This window comes from Prenolepis imparis, unplaced genomic scaffold, assembly GCF_030444845.1.
Source record: "Prenolepis imparis isolate NDT839.2.m4 unplaced genomic scaffold, iyPreImpa1.0 SCAF_8, whole genome shotgun sequence".
NCBI lineage: Eukaryota > Metazoa > Arthropoda > Insecta > Hymenoptera > Formicidae > Prenolepis > Prenolepis imparis.
Genome location: NW_028141166.1, coordinates 12128342 through 12151482, shown reverse-complemented (window position 1 = coordinate 12151482; position 23141 = coordinate 12128342). Strand labels below are relative to the sequence as shown.

The following is a 23141-nucleotide window of genomic DNA, read 5'->3' as shown; positions in this document are numbered from 1 at the left end:
CTTCTTTAAAGATCATTTTCAATTTTCTCACCTTTTAATCTGTTGATTGAGATAATACTCAAATACGTTGCGTATAATTTATGCAACGAAAGGAGAGTCATTATTCAATAATAATTTTAATAGATTAAGATTGGTAGCCGCGATGTCATAATTCGTGATATCTTTTGGCGATTCATGCGGTTTGCATAAATTAGAAGTTCATCATATCCGAGAATTGCGGCGCTTCTCGACTCTATGTTGCTACGTTGGCGAACTCAGTCCGATCGACTTTGAGCTAATTGGAATCGATAAACGTCCAATTTAAGAGTGATAAATGAGTTTAATCTGTCTATCCTGATTTTCTCCTCTTATTAACTCAGTGTCACACATAACTTTTCCAAACTTGTGCTATTATAATACCCGCAATAATTTATTATATTATGTTAATGAAATATTGAATGAATATACAATGTTATATTCTGTAAGGCTAAATGGAGCTAAAGATAAAATGTACGTTAACATAAGAAGAATATTGATCATTATATAAATAGAGCTTTTATATATTGAACTCATTTAAAATTAACCCGATATTAAGCATCGTAAATCAGAGGGGTAATTATAGAAGAGCAATAAAACGTAAGAAGCTAAACCGATAAGAAGTGCTAAAATACTTTCTTTAAAATTGTTCAGTTTATAACTTAGTAAGAAATTTATTACACGAACAATCTTATAATTTCTTTTTAAGAAATAAGGAATCTACGTTATTTCAAAGAGTAACAGAAGCAATGATTATATTGCATTCAGAAGCTAGTAAAAATTCAAGGAAATAATAATTGTATTTTATACATTCGATATGATTTACGCTTTTAATTAAATTTATCAAGTTTAAAAAAATGAGAAATTGTTGATTCGTACTACTTAATCTATCTACATTCTTACTTTGCGTATAATAAAATTATGATATATAAACTGCGTGTTATTTTTTATTGTTTTTGACTCGCATTTATGATTTTATGTTAATGATTAAATGATTGCGCGACGAAAAGGCTAACCGTAGTGAGAAATTGTTGACTCGTACTACTTAATCTATTTAAATTCTTACTTTTTGCATAATAAAATTACGATATATAAAGTGCGTGTTATTTTTTATTGTTTTTGATTGGCATTAATGATTTTATGTTAATAATTAAGTAATTGCGCGACGAAAAGACTGAATATACTAAGAAATTGTTGACTCGTACTACTTAATCAAAAACAATAAAAAATTATACGCACTTTGTATATCATAATTTTATTATGCGCAAAATAAAAATGTAGATAGATTAAGTAGTACGAGTCAACAATTTCTTACTACATTCAGCCTTTTCGTCGCGCAATTATTTAATTATTAACATAAATTCATTAATGCCAATCAAAAACAATAAAAAATAACACGCACTTTATATATCGTAATTTTATTATGCAAAAAGTAAGAATGTAAATAGATTAAGTAGTACGAGTTAACAATTTCTCACTACAGTTAATCTTTTCGTCGCGCAATTATTTAATCATTAACATAAAATCATAAATGCGAGTTAAAAACAATAAAAAATAACACGCACTTTATATATCACTAGACAACACACGCGCGCGCCATTTTATTCAAAGATTTTATTTAATTTTATTTAATTTTATTTAATTTTATTTTAAACAACAAAAATTAAAATGCTAATTGTACATTTTTTTAAACTTGATAAATTTAATTAAAGGCGTAAATCATATCGAATGTATAAAATACAATTATTATTTCCTTGAATTTTTTTACTAGCTTGTGAATGCAATATAATCATTGCTTCTGTTACTCTTTGAAATAACGGAGATTCCTTATTTCTTAAAAAGAAATTATTTATTGTAATAAATTATGTATTGTAACAAATTTTATATTATTTAAAAAAAAATATTTTTTTTAACATAAAACCGAAGAATGGCGCGAGTTTGTGTTGTTCTAGTATGAATAAATTTAGTAATTAGCTAATGGTTTTCAAACGTGATGCCTTTTATTACTTAATGATGAAAATTACTCGTTTTATATGATTACATTCTTATAATTTAAATTCTGAAAAGTTTTAATATTATAGCCTTAGCTGTAAAAAAAAAGGAACGGTACATGAAGTAGTGGATAGAAACGAATAGTTCAGAATTTCGAAAAGCCTTTCTGGCCTCTAATCTCTCTGCAGTACTCGGTAGATGCGTAAGTACGCTCTTCGCGCAAGCCAATTATTCGAAGAGCTGCTGTCATTCACAATTCTGTGATGAGCGATGTGACTTTATAATTTATTTCTCCGTTTCCATGTATAAATTAAACTCTTTGTAAAATAAAATAAGCTATTTTTCATAAGCAACCTCTTTGAAAAACGCATCTTACGCACAAATTTTATACATCTTTTATATAGTTATTATAATTTACGATAAAAATATATTATATGTGCTCTATTATTCGCGCTTCACACACATTGTATTTGCAACGTACCATTTTATATATATATATATATATGTAAAACGAATTCCGTAAAAGAATGATAGGCTAAAATTGGAAAATAGGTCACGATTCAAATATGGCTTGTCAGCAAAATTCGACCAGGGTAGCAGAGAAATGCCACTAATCGTCCATGAAATCGCAAAGAATAGAGCTTTGCATTGACTCGCAAAACTCACGCTTTCAATTAATCATTTATACATGAAAAATATCGTCCACAAAGATAAACATACGCGTCAACTAACGAGATTGTAAGGATAAGAAAATTCACAAAGCTCCTCGAAGCCGTACGGTACTTCAGTATGATCTGAGTTCTTATGTTACGGAGAGCGAACTCGATCGTTCGCGTATGTACTGAATCTACTCCTATTTCCATAACGCTTCGAAAATCACATCTCAGCAACGGCTCGTTCACCTTTCTTGAAGAACCAAACTGATAAACGAGTATCCATGTACACCTCTCAATCGATTGTTCTATAATAAATATTATAAAAGAAAAAAGATGTCACAAAAATTAAAAAATTTTATCGTGTCAAAATCATTAAATATCTCTTTGTATAAAAAAAATTATTTAGATTACAACAATCGTAAATATCGCATGTATAATAAATAAAACATTATCAAACATTTCAAATTATCAAGATCATAAATATTGAAATAAGATTGGTATCTATAAAAATTGTTTTATTACAAAATTTCGCTAAGGAAAAGGGAATCTTACGCTTCATATAAACACGTGCTGTAATGCACTTTAATAAGGCCACCGGTGTTAAAAATTTATCATAATCGGACTTGTGTTGTACGCGATTTATACGCGACACTGCGTCGCCGCTGCTTCTTCTAAACAGAGAGATTTATGGTTTGTGTTCATTTTCTGAAACCGTTCGTGCACAACGTGGAGGAAATAATGTATTTGTTCACTTGTGTGACTCAAGAAGCGTGGTCATTGAATAAATCAAGTATGTACGCGCTACTTCCTTCACCTGCAAATTAATTTGTTGCCACTCGCTGCACGACATTTTAAATCGAGCAGTTCCAAGGAAGGAAGCTGTGGATGACGCGCTAAGCTGATGAAGAATAACAAACGAGAATACGGAAGAGCTACTTCGAAACGCGAAAAATCACAAGCAGAACGTTAGCAGAGAAATAAAGCTGTATTATAAATATTAGTTGATCAACGATGGCTTGTAAATTATTGATTTTTTTATTTTTTATACACTTTTTGCATATTATGACGTTATATTCCGTTTTGCAGTGCATTTCAAACAAATAAAAATATTAACAATCTCATAGAAAAGATTGCATTAAGTGTCTTTCTCATTCAAATATATGTATTATTTCAAGTATGTTATTATTTATTAATATATTTTGAAGAATTGTGTTTATTGTATTAAATTTATTAATTCTAGCATAAATGCACATTTGTATTTATTGTGTTAATTGCAATAATATCATAAACATGGTATTTCTGCGAAAAGAAAGTTTTGTTAGAAAAAACGGCATATCTACTTTTATATCGAGAGTATAAACTTTTAGTAAATGCACTCAGCAATTTCCGCGTTATGAGATGCACTTTGCACAAAAAAGGAACGAATAAAGGGAATAGAGGGGTAAAATAGTTCCTCGGTTCTTCACCAACCCTGCTTATACTCATCCGATCCCGGGCACGTTACGTTCTTCACCGCGCGCGTTTCTTCTCACAAAAAACGAGAAAATCTATCGCGGAGTTTTTCCTCATATATATCTTCCCATCATTGCATTTTCCATTTGATATGTTTTGCGACATCACGCTAAGTTTGTTTGGCAGATCTCCGGTGAAAAGGAATAGAAAGGAACGTGACAACTTTCAACTTTTATATGACTGGTGAGGGGATGAAGCGAGTTTTTCCGCTTGCTAGTAACACAGACTTTTTCTCTCGGCTTGGTTTATATTAGATCCTTTTAACTTTTTCTTGTATTCGAACGCAACCGTCGACTCGGTTGAAGTAAAGTCCAAACGAAAAGCGAGCATCCTCATAGCATTAATCCAAACTTTAAAATTCTTTTATCTAGCATAATTTTCATTGTATGTTATAAAAAAATGTTTCTAATAAAAATTGAGAATTTTAATATTTCCATTGAGGAAGGTTTCTTAATTCTTTTTTCAATCGCAATGCATTTATTAAATAACTTAAATTAAATAAAATAATAAAATATACAGTATTTTTTTAAATTTTGATGAATAATCAAGTACAAATTTGTAGCTAATAAAAAATGTATATAATATAAAAATTAAGCATTTTGTAATATTAATCTAGTTTTATAAAAAAATTACTCTATTTTTAGATAAGATAGAATTGCAATTTTTTAGCGAAAAACAAGGAAGTCATAACACAACTCCATCTTTATTTTTAGTATAATATTACAATAGTTCATCAGAGGAATGCAACGTATATAAAAAGTCGATATAACTTCTAACATATAATGTATAAAAAGTTCAATATCTATCGCACTCTGAAACGCGAACTGTTGATCCTGCCACATTTTTATTTTTTCCTCCGGAAATTACTAGAAAATATCTTCGTCCTGAAGTATCGAAAAAGAGAGAGAGTATTCCTTTTAAATAAATCAAGATCAAAAAAGACTGAAAAAATATCGCTTACTAATAAAAAACTAAATAATAATTTTTGTTTTTAAAAACTACATATATGATCAAATAAGGAAAGAACAAAAAACAATGCTGTGATTAACGCGCAAATAAATTTATTCAAAGGTCAGATAGACTTATTCCATAATTAAATATTTTAAGACGTACGTTTTGGTCCTTTTCTTTGGGCCATCTTATCAGCGCAACAAAATTGATTAAATTAAAAATTAAAACTGAAGATGGCCTAAAAGAGAGATCGAACGTGTGCCGTAAAATATTTAATTATGGAAATCTATCTGACCTTTAAATAAATTTATTTGTGCGTTAATTATTGCGCTGGCTCTCACTGCCTTATTCTTTTCTTATTTGATTATTATTATAAGAGTTTTAGTTAATTAATTTTATTGTTATTTTGATGCACATATATAATATAAATAATATAAAAATTCTAACTTTTTGGCCCTGCAAGCTCGACACAGTTATACAAATTTTTGCTTCGATTGTAACAGAAGAAGCTCTCAACCGCAAAAATATTTTTATATCAGATTAAAACTGAATTTATAGTGACTTAAAAAAACTACTACAATATAGTCTGACATTACAATTCTAACTTGACTAACCGGAATATGAATAACGATCTATTTAAAAACAGTGGCTTGTTAAATTTATTTTGTTGTTTTTCCTTGTTTTAATGCCTCTTACAAATATTAAATTGTTAATATCGTATTCTTTGGTCAATTGATCACTCAAGTTTGTTTTCTAGTTAACAAAATGTTTATATATATACACATGATAGAAACGTAATAAACTCACTAGCAGAATCCACTGCCGTAAATATTATTATAATATATTATTGCTTCTCAAATTTTAAATATAGTTTTTAAATATTTGAATCATAATATCGTTTCAAAAAGAGTAAAGGCATATCAGATACTTTTATTGCGTTTTCAGTCTTCAGATGGTTGTTTGCTTCCTAATGATGTTAGCGTTTTGTAGGAGAACCTTTTTCCTTCACTCACACAAATATCTACTTCGCTGACCGAAAGAAATATCCAATTCAGTTTGATAGTTTAAAATATATGTTTAACCAAAATCATGATTATTTTTTATTGTTATCTTTATAACTGCATATTTAAAATTTTTAAATACAAATAGTTACTTACATTAAAGTCTCTTATACATATAAACAAATTACTTTTATTAGTGTTTTCAAATTTGTTATTATCATAAAATAGAAAGGTAAATATTTATCGTTCGTAAAAGGAAAGTAATTTTAGAATAAACAATCAAACTTTATGGAATGGAGAACGTCAATTTATCAAAAGTATCTCGACAAATTATATATCTTTTGTACTTTCTCCGCAGAGAGCAACGTAATTATTATTTTTGAAGATCTCATTCGATTTGTCGACCGAAGACGCGAAGGCACACATATTGACGAACACATAATGACGTTGATATATGGTTACGCACAAAACGTTATGAAAGTGTCCGCCGCATCGATCATACGTCTCCAACAAAGGAAAATGGTAACCCAAAAAAAGTACCGCATTGTCAGCTGACGAAAAATGTATGGAACTGACGGAAATGTACGACAGTAGAGAGAAAGGCTGAAAAAGTGTACGAAATTGGCACCCGAATCACGTTACGAAGTAGCCGTTCTAACCGGGGATATTCCGACAAAATGACGGTAACAGCGATGGGTTGCGCCGGAATTAATGTTGGCTGTATCAATTTTACATCCATTTACGTAATTGGTGTGGTCGTTGCAGAACAGTTCGATGCCCGGTTGCAAGCGATCCAAACGAATTTTATTTGCTGCAAAGAAAGGGAAAAAATATCTTTAATTATTCGCGCATGTGGGTTTCCGAAAAACGATTAACGTTGCAATTAGTCATGGAATTAGTAAAGTGTAGAAGACCGTCACGTTTGCTCGAGCGTCTCTTAACGATTCCGATACTTTTTTATTGCATATAGCTTGCTTTAATAAAATATATCTCTTAGATCTCAATGCTTGAATTCTGCCCCTCTCTTTCTCATTTATATAGTTTTCATTCATGTAAAATATAATTATTTATATAAAATAAATCAATATAATTGAAAAAAATATATATTCTAATTATAATTTTTATCTAATGTTGTGTTCTTTATAGATATAATTAATAAAAATAATAAATATTATATCCAAAGAATCATCCAAATAAAATGTAAAAAAGAAATAAGAAATAGAAATTTGAAAAAAATCTTTAAAATAATTATAACGATATTTTTAATTACAGATTTATTAAACTGAAACCACACTGAAACGAAACGTGTTTTCAAATTATTTATTATGTAGACAGAATTTCTTTTATCAGCTAGGCGATAAAAGAATATTTGATGCAATTTTTGTCAGGGAAAGATTAAATAAAAAAAGATCTTCTCTCTTCGGTCAATAACTTATACAGAAAATCGAAGACATCAACGAGATTTATTTCCCAAGTCGCCGGATTGCCGACGAAGAATGTGCTCGCCAATGGCATTTACCGTTCAGGAATCTGTACTAAATACTTCATCGATATCAGAATAATTTATGGCTGACGTAAAAGCAAATAAATAACAAAATAGAAGACTATAGAGATAATAAATATTAATAAAAACAAAAATTAGATTTTAAGTAAAAGCAAAAAAAATCAAAATTACATTAAACTTTCAAAACGCTCTGACAAAGTAAAAGATATTTGAATAATTTATTAGAGTAATATTAAATTATATTCACAATTTTATAATATTAGATATGCGATTATGATCTTTTATTCTAATATTGTTATCATTCGATTATGCGTTTAGCTTTGATAGAAATATAAAAATGCTTGAAAATTTGATACCAGTGATACAAAGATTGTGCAAAACCAGAAGATGGCCTCTGGGTCAGCATATCGCAGTATTAAATATTTATCTCTTTCCCGGCCGTTGAAAAAAATGTATTCCATTTCCGAAACAAATTTTCAGGAATACAACTCATGTATCTACTTGTCACTTTTAGCACTAACAGTTCAGACTAAAGGAAACCGTAACGCGGGAACGAAAAATGATGAGACGAGAGATATGGAGAAGCCGCCGCTCGGTTTATGGAGCTATAAAGTGGATAACACGAATTTCATGACAAGAAGAAATCGCGCAGAGAGATCGGTCGACCGATTTATATAAGAACGTGTAATGCAAATTGTCGCTATTGACATCTCTGCTCGAGAAATACTTCTCTTTCTATACGAGATATAAAACCATTTTAAATTTTCTGTCGTAGAAAATGTTCCAACTAAAAGAATATACACTCATCTGTTTTTACCTGGAATTCGCACATAACTCTCTTTGTTAATAACACTGCACGCGGAACGGCAAGTGGATTTTAAAAGCACTTACTACGACGCTCTGTCCCGAAGCGACGTAACCTGGGCGTCTCTATATTATTTAACTAATGTCATTCTCGCTGAGGCTCGCGAACTTTCCTTTTAACTCTTTTCGTTTTAAGTAAACATAAACAGAGAAATATAACGCTAATAGTAAATTAGTTGAATATTACAAATGAAAAAAAGATTGCAGTTTAAATCGAGTCATCGCTAACTATTCATTGTTATATTTATGACAGAAATTGTTTTTAGAGAACACAATATTCTTTTATAGAATGCAATTGTATTATTAGATGAAGCTCTTTAATCGAGAAACTTATCAAGCACCTCTCGTCGAAACGGCCAATGTGCTGAATGGACGATTCGGTTTATGTCTTTGCAGGAGAAAGAGATGAATTGGGTCAGACGCCGTCTGTTTTAAAAGAAACAAAGGGAACGGAGTGGACTATGCTAAAACGCGAGATATAATCGGCTTGACTGGCAGACCGTGCACAGATGAAAGATAATCTTAAAAACAATACCAACATTAAATTAATAAGACAAGAAATTTTATGTTTCTTTTTCGTGAGGAGTCTCAACCAAGTTATAATTATGATAAAGTTTCAGCGAGAGTATTTAAATAATATTGTAAAAACAAGTGATATAAACTATTAAAGATTAAATCATAATATAATCGAGAAAAATTCAATCGATGTTTCTTGAAAACTTTAAATGCAATATTAAACTCTGCAAATTACGGAATACAATGATAATTCTTAAATTGTCTTAAAGTTATTAGATTGCTATTACTCATAATCAGATGTTAAATCGAGCTTTAACTTTGTTAATACAAAAAAGAGAGATGGAGAGAGAGAGAGAGAAAGAGAGATAACATGGAATACTTTCACAAACTATTAAACACAGACTATTAAAGACAGACTTTTATTTGATTCCTTACGATGTACTTAGCCTGGATGATCCGATATTATCCTGCAACGTGTATATCACCACCGGTTTACGACTATAGTTATCTTGCTTAGTCAAAAGAACACATAACTACGAAACTCAACTAAACAACCGACACGTACTGACAACATAAAAACTCTCCATCATAAGATTTATATCATCATCGATTATGTCAGGATCCTGCTTCAGACAAACCGCGTGACGTATCTTGAAAAATCGGATCATTAAACATAAATAAAGAAAATGTAATATCAGTTGATAAAGAAATTCCTCCACCACATAATACATTGTCTCCTCTTTTCTTCAAAGAAGTTGTGATAGAGTTTTGTTAAATATTATAATATAATAGTTAAATCTTAATTATATATGTTAAATCTTAATTATATATGTCAATCGAAAGACGCCGCGAAAGAATGTATCATAAATTATTTTCAATAGGTCATAAACAAAAACGAGAGCGAGATGTTTACGATGTTTATGACGCAGGGGATTTCCCTCGGTATCAATAATCGTTCCTTAAAATTTATGATCCTACGTGACGATTAATCGTTGATAGTCGTCCGTCATTCGTTTATCGCTCCTCATGCGCGCACATCGACATTATCTTTTATTAGCATTAATATCCGAGTTTAGTAGCACATTGTATTTGTCGCGTTAGCGTATCATTATGTCATTTAATACCGTCGAATAAAAGATAATTTGCTGAACAGAATCACTTTGTCGGCATAATTTACCGTGCACAATGTTGGCAATTATGCGATACGGGAAAGAGAGAAACGACAAGTTTCAGCTGTTGCAAATTAAATTTGCAGATGTCACGAAAAGGTAGCGAGCTTGTATCGCTGAAATGACGTAAGAACCTCGTAAAATACAAAGCACAACTGGGAAATAGTGAAAGGTCCAAAGTTACAGCTTAACTGCGACAGTTGACTAGTGCATAGGAGTTTAAAATTTACAACACATATACACGCTCGTGCATACAAACACACACACAAACATTTTTTTTTAAATAAATTCAATAAACATTAATTGATTAAAAAGAGAGAGAATTTAAAAATTAAACACTTCTTAGAAGATAATAATTGCAAACATCAATCTCTTTTTAAAGAATCGATACTTTTGACGTTTATTAATTATCATAATTTATTAGTCATAATAAATCGTGGAATCATGAACATTATTCTTGAGAGTGTACAATAAGAGAAACACTTTATTTCCAATGTTAGAATATTCTATTGAACGTAAATTCGTTCTCTCGATATAGCTCTAATAACAAGGGGATCTGGTAACAAGGAGAAAGTTATCATTCCCCCTGCTTCTTTCAAACGCATTGTCGGAATACTGCGAAATATTTTTCCATAGCTATTTCGACGCTGCAAAATAAAGCGAATGCATAGGCAACTTTAAACTCGCCTTTATGCCTCCGCACAAATATTCTTCTCGACTGCCACTTGCAACAACACGTTGATTTTCCAATTCAATATAAACCAATGGCAACGAAGCGAGTGCTTCATAGCTGGCTTTGCTTCGAGTGACTTCACTTTCAAATGGCAGGATTGAACTGAAACAAGTAACTTTGTGTCCAGTACCATTCGCTTTTGGATGCTTTGACTTGCAGAAATGCAGAGGTCGATCTATAAGCTAACTTCTCGTAATTGTGATTAAACAAGCCATTTCAATTTATGTTCTGCAGAGCGTGAGTCGTGAATTTGAGATCGGCTTACCTATTGTGAATATTCATTAGAGATCATGTTTTTTGCTAAGTATTGTGAGGTTTCGTGTATAATTATATGTATTTCATCTTACAGTAAGATTCTATAAAATAACAATAAAATGCTATTCTATTAATTGTAGAGATAAGAACTATTTCTTTATATTAGAATTTAAGACAAGATCTTTTAATTTTTAATTTTTTGTAATTCAGAAATTGCATAAATTAAAATGTTTCGTTATTAAAGTAGAGACAATTCTCTTCACTTTAATTATCAATATTTGTGATTTAGAAACAATATAATATCTACTTCTCTCTCTAAACATGTATACTATCTCACACATATAGAGGACACGTATTCTCACAATTTGCTCCGTTAATTAAATTTATAATTCGATGATGGTCACTAAATGTAATAAAAGACAAATATGCTACCAAAATTGCATATAATAAATATCAACCACGTGCTATTCATACCTAGAACGAAATGTACATCTGAATTGGTTTTCGATGTAAAATTATCCAATCTGCTTCGAATCTCGTATGTTGTCTATGTATTTCAATCTTTATGGTTCCCACAGGAGTCTTGAAAAAGGACTCCCCCATATAAAATCGATATTACATAAAATTTTCATTTTTTCATTACATATGATTCACAGCATATTGGACTTTTTGTCCATATCTCGTTTGCTGTAAAAATCATTATTATAAGAGATTTCTTACATTTTCCTTATAAATGTAAATTTTTTCTTGTTTTTATTCCTTTTTATATCATTGACATCAAGACATCGATTTAAGTATAAATCAAATGTGTAAAATTTTTATAATCTTGAGCAAGATAGATTGTTATAGATATTTGTTACCCTAACTCTCTTTTCATTACTTATATGAATTAATTGTGCTATAAAAGCAATGTGTATTTATATTTTATAGTAAAAATATTCGTAAAAAAAAACGAGTAATTTTTATCGCTTATATAAATATTATTAAAACGATATAAATATAATTTACATATTTTTTACTTTAAAATTATCTCGTTATTACATTATTTAAATATCTATTGTTATATAGTACACTTTACATATAATGCATTATAAAATACAATCTGAATTGAATCTATAATATATATCCATATTAATACTATCTACATATAATTCTGCACGCGTATATTTTTTCAAACAAAATGAATATAAAAATATGCATATATTTAAATTGAAATACACATATTCAGCACTCTAATCTAAAATATTTTTATATTCTTACATACTTTATCGTACCTTATTTAATCTGTTCCATTGCCTTTGTTTGTATACAAAATGATTAAATCGCTTGTAGTTTTTTTTCGAATTTAAATACAATTCGAATGCAGAATGAATTTTACGTATTCAATTTATACTTTACTTGGTATCAAGATATTGGCATCAATATTGTGTAAAAATATTTTAAAAAATATTTTAAAACATAGTATATTACATACAAATATAATCCATATATTAGAATAAAATAACTTATATAATTCGGATAAATATTAATCTCAATGCATGTCGCATTTAACTTAATCTAATGTTGATTTCCATGTCTCCGGAAAGAGAGAAATGGCTATATAACGAATCTCCTCCCACATACGTAGAATAGAAGCGATAGGAATGACAAGTATTCACTTCATTTTCTTTCCCCATTTCTAGAAGCAATCATTCGTAGGAGACAGCATGATAAAATATGCTATCACGGGTTGTCAGGACTGCTATAAAAAGACTTTTTATAAAAAATACGTAATCCTCAACATATAATGATAAGAAAATATTGAACTTTAGTCCGCTAAAAAAATAACTTCACGTTATAACCGAGAGACAATCATGTTGCATTAATTTAATTGAGCTACTTTTATTTCCATCTGATATCAGCAAAATTAAATATTACACTTCTTATCCCTTTTACTAGAAACACATTTTTTTCAAGACTTTCTAGTAAAATGCGATTAAAATCAATAAATAATATTATCTAATAAAATACATTGATTAGCTGCATATATTCGCGAAATGTATTTGAATTTTTAAATATAATTACATGTTGCTCTCTCGTCAGTTCGTTAATGTATTCTCACTCAGGTGCGTATCGTATAGATGTATCGTAACAATCCTTGATCAATATCGATGTGTTTCAGGAGTAATATGGTGCATTTCGCTAATCAACTATGAGTTTGAGCAGTATACACATTCGCTGACCGAACCGCATAATTTAACTGCATAGTATTCTACGGATGATATCATATCATAGATGATTTTAATAATAGATATATTTACGCAGATATCTACGAATTGTAGCTAATAAGATAAAAAAGATAAAGAAATTATGGCAAAATCGCTATACATAATTCTAGCATATAATTCAATGTAAAGTAATGACAATACATTATTTTTATTAAAAATAAAAATTGTTTATTTTTGAATTTTTAATAATATACGCGAAAATCATTAAAATCGAGCTACGTGAGTAAATGGAGAATTAAAAATAAACGTCGAATAACACTACAGAGAGCTATGATTAAATCAGTTAGCTTTCCGGTGTAACACTCGTGAAATCTGATTAAATTGTAATGTGAAAGATAGAGCGATTCGAAATCACGTACTTTAGGATTATACGTAAACGTATTTCACTACGCTCTTATAGACAATATCGGTCGGTTTGTGGTCGCTTTGAAAAGAACAGGGACGGTGTTCGTGCCAATTTCCGTGCACAGATGCGTGTAATACGATTTCGTTCATGCTGTAAATAATCTTATCGGTGGCCGAGCAGGTGCAAGCAAGTGCCAACCGGGTATGTATGACCGAATCGTCCTCTCTTGTCTAATTCGCGAGAAATCCATTTACCACACATAGGAGTTGCGGAATTATCGGACGTGACTATAAAAGAATTACGGATTGTTTGCCAGTACATTCCGGTAGTGTCCCCTAAACTGATACAATGTATCAATTTCGGACCTACCGTTTTATGTCGACGCGTATATAACTTCTGCAGCGGTATATCGCGTCATGTTTCGCAATTTCTCATTTGCTTATGACGTTTCTTGCACTTGATGTCATTCCATGTGTCACATATCACTTCATGCCATTTCCGTTTACCATGATATATAAACGATACCATTTACCATTACTCTAAATCACGCTGAATCACTTTACAGATTTTCGCGTCACTCTACGGAATTTCATGTCAATCATTGCTGTTTTTATATCACTAATTATACTCATTACTTATATTATTTTCATACTAAATATTAAATACTAAAGGATATATCGCGAAATAGGATCTTATTTTAAATTTAAAAAACTCAATTTTGTTGCGTATATATTTAAGACGAGATTTCATATTATATTTACATTAAGACAAAAAAATTCGTTTTGGCTTTAGACGCATTAGCTTTGTTTAAGGGAAACAACGTGGGGTTACGTGGGGAGAAAATGCGGTAATGGAACATTACAGCTAATTACGACTGAATCCGTGCTATACACCGACAGAATTTTAATCGACTCAATTTCGCTGGTCTCCAATCTTCCATACTAATTCCATAATCGAATCTGTTGCTTATAAAGAACTGTATCATCATTACGCTACAACGACTAACTTTATAATAAAGCTGGAGAGCTCGAATCTCATGTGTCATCCATTAAAACACTATTACAAAAACTATGTCTGTTTAATGATAATGTTTTGAACATTGTGCTGTATACATAAATACATACACACGTGCGTATACATATAGCAATTGCTATGCATACGTAGGTCAATATTAATCGTTGATAATACACAAGAAGAGCAACACAATTATCGGGTACTTCAATATTAATTTAACTTAATGTTTCAAAGAGAAATAGAGATAAATTATAAATAAACATTGTATTACCCGACATCGTACTTTGAACTAACGAAATAATAGTGAATGAAATTGCTTTATAAACCTTAATAAAGTGAAATTGCTTCACGAAGCTTAAAATTATCTCTCTTCAAAACGTTAGATAATAAAATGAATAAATAATTACAAAAAAATGAGTAAAAAATATTAACATTACGTAACAAAAAGCAAAGTAAATACATGTGACAAAACATGTTGATATGCTCGCGACATTAATGGCCAAAGTTTAACCCTTTAGTTGCACAAGTATTCCACCTCGGTAGCCATTATACGCTCTTAGATTGACGTCGGTCATCAGCATGCGACATTAAACTATACATATAAAGTGGATAACGCGACGTGAATAGACATTCTAAGTGCAGCATAAAGACACACATACACTTCAAAAGAAATTTTACTATAATATTTGACTATATATCAAGATTATGAACGATAAACGAAAGTACGAAGCATTCCGGAACGAGGGTTAATTATTGAGTTACTCTTAACAGCTTATTTTTTTACAAGAAAATGCTTACAATTTGTACTAACATCCCGATGCACTTAACTTATAATAGTATAATATAGACTGAGAGCTCCAAGTCCTATTGATTTTAGAAAGAAATATCTTATTGCATCTCGCTGATAATTAAATGTTTGCGTACATTTTCTTGTTTCATACATTCACAAATGCCTTTATGTAAATACAAAACAACGTATTTCACCTATCGAGTATCAAAAGATAATTAATATGTTACATATATGTTACGATCAATATAATGTAGAAAGAAAAGATGATAATTTATCAAAACCTAAAGTGTTGTCTGCGGTGAAAAAGCAATTTGCCAAAGTGACATTTTCGGGGAAGTGAACAGCACGATGTGGATTAAATTCGCCACGCTAGCACAAGTACTATAATGAAAATTTCTGTAACCAACGGCTGGCTATAATTAAGTGCCAGCTGATGAGGCAACCAATCTCATACTTCGCTGATAAAATCGTATTCATTAAAAACGTGCAATTACAGAAGAATTCGATTGATCAGTTTCCTTTAGAAACCACAGATAGAATATATTCTACGTCTACAATATACATTTTTTAATATCGCGGAAATCTTCATTTTCTACGAATGTAATATTCATCATTCATCAGAAGGACCGTACTCGATTACGATTGCACCCTCTGACAAGAATGTATAATTAAATCTTAATCTTAGACTGACAATGAGAAAAAAAATTATGCATAATATTTATGTATTTATAGATAGCCAGCACTTGTGTATATCTTTTTATATTTATTTCTCATGATAAATAATATTTACAACATGATGGATAACATTTACAACAAAAGCAAAAGAATAATCACATGATCCTTGCTTAATACACACATTTCGTTTTTATATAATTTTGGATATAAGTCTATTATTATGGGTTTCATATTATTTTCTCTCTCTTCACAACTCTATTGTATTCAATCGCATAATCTCTATCCAAGAATGACAAAGGTTCAGTAAGAAAGAGAGAGCGAGAGAGAGTATGATGTATAGTTTAATGCAATTCTCTACAAATAGAGATGAAATGCGGATAATGAAGTTAAAACTATTAATTTCTCGAGATATAACTGACAAATGAAAGTTAGATCGTAGAAACAGAACGTGATATATTAATGCAATAGAGATTGAAATCTAATCTAATAGATTTTCCTGACATTTTATTTTTCTCTCACGTTCTATATTAAGTTCTGTATATACTCTCAAATTCTTAACAATAAACAAATTATTGATTAAAAATATTTTATAGATATTGTGATCCTTTGATATATCATGGCATATAAAGCATGTGTATGTCTGATAGTAATAATATAACAATTATTGAAACTTTCACTTATAACTTATAACTGTGTTACCTTCGTTGTTCAAACGCCAGCGATCGAGTTTTATCGATACCCAAGAACAATGGTATATCTGCGCAGGAACTCCTGTTTATATTCGAGGCACGATTCTACACCACCGTAGAATCCTGTGTGAGTTGCTGGAGGCGCCTTAATAGAAACCATATCGAGAAAAATCCCTCGAACGAGAAGAGCCGTTTCGCACACTTAAATAGACGTGCAAATGTACGTGGGCGTGAAAATATATTTTATACGGGGGAAGGATCGCGCTCGCTCAGACAAAGAATTTCATTGTCAGATTAAACAAATGCGTCTTGCAATTGATCGAGATACTCCTGATATCCGTTACTCTTCCCTCGTGAAAGGAAGAAGCAAGTTACACGAACTCTCGTGCTTCAAGCTTTCGCACAAAATTAATTTCACAGCAGACTTCCACATCCTTACCACATTTCTCTGATAAGAGAGCAATTTACCTCTCCTCTGTTCAAACAATATACGTATCGCTTCATGCTGGAAAGCAATCGAAATCTCCGGTTACTGACAAATGAAAAAAATTTCCCCTCTCGCGTTTCAATTAACTGTTCATGCGTAAAAATAGCAAATGCTTCAAAATACATATAACACAATTTTTATTAACTCTCTTACGAATTCGTAAATATAAAGAATTTAACGATGGCGCATTACGTAAAAGCATTTACGACCAAGTGTTACGAGACCGACTAGACGTGCAATCTCGAGTCACGTAAATCGCCGCGAAATTCTCTACTTCATATTTACTTAATTGCGCACAACTCACGAGCGAAATTAAAAAACGAATAATTATTATTTTACTAGCGCGTATTTCTTTTCGCAAAACGATATCACATAAAATTTTAAGGAGAAATATGTTTTTGCGATATTGATGAAAAAAAGATAACGTAATGCGTACAAATTTTTCATCTTATTTTTTATTCAATAATATATCTTTGATTTTATTTATATTATGAATACATCATAATTTTATGTAATTTGTATATTCAAAAAAATTATAAAGTGGTTAATTTAGCAATCAATCTTTTCGATCTATAACTCGGAAAAAATATACTAGTTGCGAAATATACGGATAACGATACGATACGGATATCGATAGGAAGCTTTAGAGGCAATTATAACATTTTCGAAGTACGCTCGAAATAATAGAGATATCGTTCAAAATCTAATAACGTTCCTCCATATAACACGCGTTTGGCGGATCCTAAATGATGATGAAAATTGCTAATCAAACAATATGGAAATTTCACGCTAGAATCTAATTTCATATTCATAAATAGAATGTCATCAATGATCAAATAAATCATTCATCTTGTATTAAAGGTAGATTAAAGATGTGAAACCCAATACTTTTCTGATAACTTTATAGACATCAATGGCCATTAGTGGCCATCAATAACCATCAATGGCTTGTAATCTCATTATCGAAAATCTAATTATAATAACTTATCACTATAAGATTACATTTTTCTGAAGATTCTTGTTTAAAATCCCCTTATATTTAAAATCTTTTATAAAATTATATAGGATCAAAATTAAGCAAAAGATATTGCATCGATTATTTTCAAATTAAATGTAACATGAGATGCTTGAGAATAAATATTTGACAAATTAAAATGGACCAACATCTTTCTATGGTTAATAATAGCATCACAATGATTGATCTTTACTAAACATAATTTTAAATTATTTAACTAAAATTGAAAATAAACTATGAAACTATTTTAAAAATTCGCTAATTCAATTTATTGGTGATGATAGGATGAACGATTTATTATACACAATTTCCTTTAACTTTTTTATGAAATCAGCATTCTGGTCTTATAAAAACCATATGCAATTAACTTAATTGTAGCGATAAGATTTAATAAATATATTCTATATATTTTTTTCTGACAAACATTATTATTTATATATTAAAAATAATAAAATTATTGTGTGTCAATTGTTATGTAATAATTTCTTTTTTTCGGCCAAAAGTTTGGCAATGAGAAATCTGTGACTTTTTATAAGTTTTATATTCTTTTACATTAAAATCCTCAAAAGTTATGAAGAAAAATTTGGCAAGTGCGTGTTACATCGGTAAGAATAAAGCTTATTAAAATTCACAAACTTTCTCATTTAAAGCATAAGAAACACTTCTTTTTAACTATTTTTTTCTTCAACTTTCTGGTTAATTTTGTCAAAACAATACGAGACAGAAATACTCGTACAAGTTTTACATATAAAAATCTAATGAAAAATGAAACGCGAAATAGTTAGTTAATCAGAAATTTATGTAAAATGATTTTTTCCATATCTGACACCCAAATTTATGAGCTTATGTTGGAACTTGAAATGTAAATTAATCATTTAAAAATTACGCCAAAAGTATACGTAAAGTTGCAACGTAAAGTTAATTAATCGTTAGAATTATTTCTTCTATAAATAACAAAAGTAACCATTGATCAGACATGTGTTGTTTTTCATATTTTTTAGTTTTCATATTTCTTATATTATAAGTCTATATTTTTAGCCGCTTTAACTGCTACGCTGAACACATTTTGATTTTGCATCAAACTTTCATTTCATTGATTGTATGTATCTCAATGTAATAATAAATATATTTTCTTCCATATATGTATATACATTGCAATTTCATTTAAGATAAACATTCACATTTCATAATACATGAGAAGAACAATTTCAACAAATCACATTTTTTAATTTGCAAATATATCTTATCATGCAAACTAATATTCTTTATTTATTATTTAGTTCTCGTATTAATGTGAAAAGTACATCCAATACAAAAATGTATTAACATTTTTAAATGCTTTTAAACGCTTTTATGTATTACATTGTTGGTTATTCGAGTCATAATAAAATTATTTATCAAAAAGAACAACAAAGAAAAAACTAATAACAGTATAGAGAAAATATTAATTCGCAGTAATTATTAAAAAGTGCCAACTATGGAAAATATAGTTATATTTCATATACGTGTGTATAAATAATATTTAATACAAAATAATGCAAATTATATATATTTATATGTAATAAAATAAACAAAAAATAATAAAATTAAACATAAAAAAATTAGTTATGATTAAAACTATATTACACTAATATCAGATATTATTATTGAATGAACAATCATTAGTACGATTAGTAATGATATTCATAAGCGATATTACACATTTATTATAACGTAGTTATTTTTCAAATGCGAATATATTGCTTATGGATTTTCTTCTTATCACGTTTCAATTGAATAATCTTATTATATTTGATTAAAAAAGATAAAAATAAAAAGTATAGAAATTTTTGTATTAGTGATAATAGATATATGGACGGAAACATTAGAAAAAACGCCGCTGTGATTATCGTGTGATTATGAAGTCACGTAGCATATATCTTCAGATAGAAAAGAGCATTGCGTCGATTTTAATCAACAACAAAGGGAAAACGAGTGCAAATCTAGAATGTAACAACAGGTAGGCAGTACTATACAAGTAAGCAAGTGACGCACCGATGATTAAAAACAGCCGTGTTATTGCCACTGTATTGATATTTTCGCAAACCAAAAGTACGGAGAAGCTCCCAATAATACGAAGGAAACAATACTAAAAATACAATGCTAAAAACAATGTAACAAGAAAAAAAAATATAATAATTATATATAAAAATATAATAATTATAATACAATTCTCTGAGCCGAAAGGGCATTTAAAAATTAAATTTAAAGATCTTTAAAATAATTAAATGTCTCCTTCGATATATCTTTCATTATTTCCAGCATAGCTCCTTCTTCTCCATCTTCTCCATCAACTGGATGCTACGTTAATTAACGTATCTTCAATTCCTCGTCTTGACGTATTATTTCATTCATAACAGCTCGAATCTTACGACGTGAGTTCGAACATGCGAAAATTCGCAAACCCAATCGCCGCGTAGAATGCATTACTTCTCGTTATTTTTGCATCGCCGCAAGCGTAAAAAAAGCGAATCATAACGAATCAAACGTATCCAGCAAAATTATACGAAAATGGATTGCGGCGCATATTTCCATACAGATTAGTCCACGTTCCTCAACTGGATTACTGGATTTTCTCTGCGATGTAACGTCGGGCAGTGTAAAATAACATTCGTCAGCGTGATTCAATGATAAAAAACTAACGGTACAACGAATACACAATCGCTCACACAGCGATTTTATAAAGTTATAAAATACAGCCGGTTTTCGCATTGGAAATTGCAAGTAAAATCGAATCGGCGCGGCGGTGAAAGGGCTCGTAAGAGTGATAATCAAGGACAGTCGTTTACTCACAATCGCAAACTCCCGCGACCGTAATTAACGCAGAGACTGCAAGAATCGGCAATTCACACCGGTCGTCTTGGCAACGGCTCGCGTTCTGTCTTTATTACTGCGGATCGTTGGAATCACAGGAAAACTTGGATAATTTTGGAATTGATGTAGATCAGCCAGATTGAAGCGGTAAGACATTAAGGTCGAACAGGTATCGACCATCTGCCTCAGCGGACGTATAAAGGCGGATTACCAGAGGCGATGCATTCCCTGAGAACCGACGTAGATAAAAGCACGCGCACATTTGTCTTCGTATTTAATTTATCGAAGTTCTTTCATCGTAATGACAAATATCGGGTAACGATAAACTGAGAAAAAACAATACAAAAGGAAGAAATAAATACACATATCCAAATATATGTTGTAATTCATGTAATACAAAAAATTATATATAATTATATAATATATGTGTGTGCGTGCGTGCGTGTATGTTTGTGTATTATACTTAATATGTAGCTTCTAAAAAAATAAAACCTAACTTTTTCTATTTAAAAATATTTTTTTCTATTTTAATTATCAAATATGCATTATAATAAATAAATTAGGAGACGATAAACTGTTGACAAGAAAGCTCATAAAAATTTTAAATCTTTAAAAAGTAATAAAGAAAAAAAGTATTGTGTATTTCATATTATATATACCCTCCTATAACACATTTATATTAATTATTAAGTTTTACATATTTCAAAATAAAAAGACTTGTCAAATTTTGACACAAAGAAAATAGACGCGGCATTTAACGACGAGTCAGCATTCTTCTTTAATATTCTTTATTATTTACTTTGATCGAAACAATTCGACTCCATATCGCAAGACCACATATTTCTCTTTCATCAATAGAATCCTCTCAATAGTATCGTTTGATGAAAGTATAGCCGAAACCAGGCCAGGTATTACCGCTCTACCGGCTACAATTATCAGCCGGGACATGCCATTAACGAGGAAAGCCTTTCAAAGGCAACACAGAGTTTCGATTAAACTTTGTAGGCGCTCCTCGATAAAAAAAAAGACATGTATTTTTCTTGATTCGCAAAGAAACTTACTTATTATTTCGTTTCGATAAAAGAATGGCTTGAGAAGTTTTTCCTATGATTCTACATCCGCAACAAATTTATGATAATATCTGGTTCTGATAATATCTTTCTTATTTTATAATATTATAAATATCGTCAATAAAATTATTGAGATAATATCGAAATATTAATATACATATATAAAGAAAAGGGGAGAAGGAGGAAAAATATTATTTAAATTTCGCAATATATTACAATATTACAATACAAATAATAATATTACAAATACATCCTAAAATTGTGCATATTTAAATTTATTTATTTTTATATATAGTAATCGACAATTTAATTTTCTTTGGAAAATATTTAGCAATTTTTTTAAAAAGATTGAAAGCAAAAGAGAGAAAAAAAGAAAAAAGATAGAAAAAAATATTATAAAGCTTTCTAATATACTGCATTTCTTATTGTGTCATTTGCTATACGAACAAATAGGATTGCTCTTTCAACGATGCGGGAACGTGCAACATAAAGTCGATCGTAGCTGCAGTTTATGTGAGACGTTTAACTGCAAGCTCTTGCAAAAGCATATCATTTCATACCGCGTTTACTTGTAATATTCTTCAAGCTAGAAAAGTAATAATATCACTTTAAAGTTTTTTTTTCTGTCGTCGACTTTTAATCTAACAAACAAAAATATACTCACAAGATGAAAATATGCTCAAATTGATAAAAACATCGTATCAAACAAAGAGAATACATCACTAAAAAAATTCTAAAAGTTTATGATACGTTAATCATTAATTATC

General features: G+C 29.9%; 2 protein-coding genes across 5 annotated transcripts in view; one reads left to right on the top strand and one right to left on the bottom strand.

Moving 5' to 3' along the window:
- The window catches only part of Glurb (metabotropic glutamate receptor B), a 157009-nt gene that overhangs the window by 53584 nt on the left and 80284 nt on the right, over nucleotides 1-23141 (top strand). The gene's annotated exons all lie outside the window — the stretch shown is intronic.
- Csn7 (COP9 signalosome subunit 7) overlaps nucleotides 22671-23141 on the bottom strand; it is an 87030-nt gene continuing 86559 nt past the window's right edge. Inside the window, exons 5-6 of one of the 3 annotated variants that reach the window (XR_014425884.1) lie at nucleotides 23039-23107; nucleotides 22671-22960 (exon numbers count right to left, since the gene is read on the bottom strand). The gene's annotated coding sequence lies outside the window, so the exon portion shown is untranslated. The remainder of the gene's footprint in view (nucleotides 22961-23038; nucleotides 23108-23141) is intronic. The other 2 variants (XR_014425885.1, XR_014425886.1) reach the window with 2 other exon arrangements.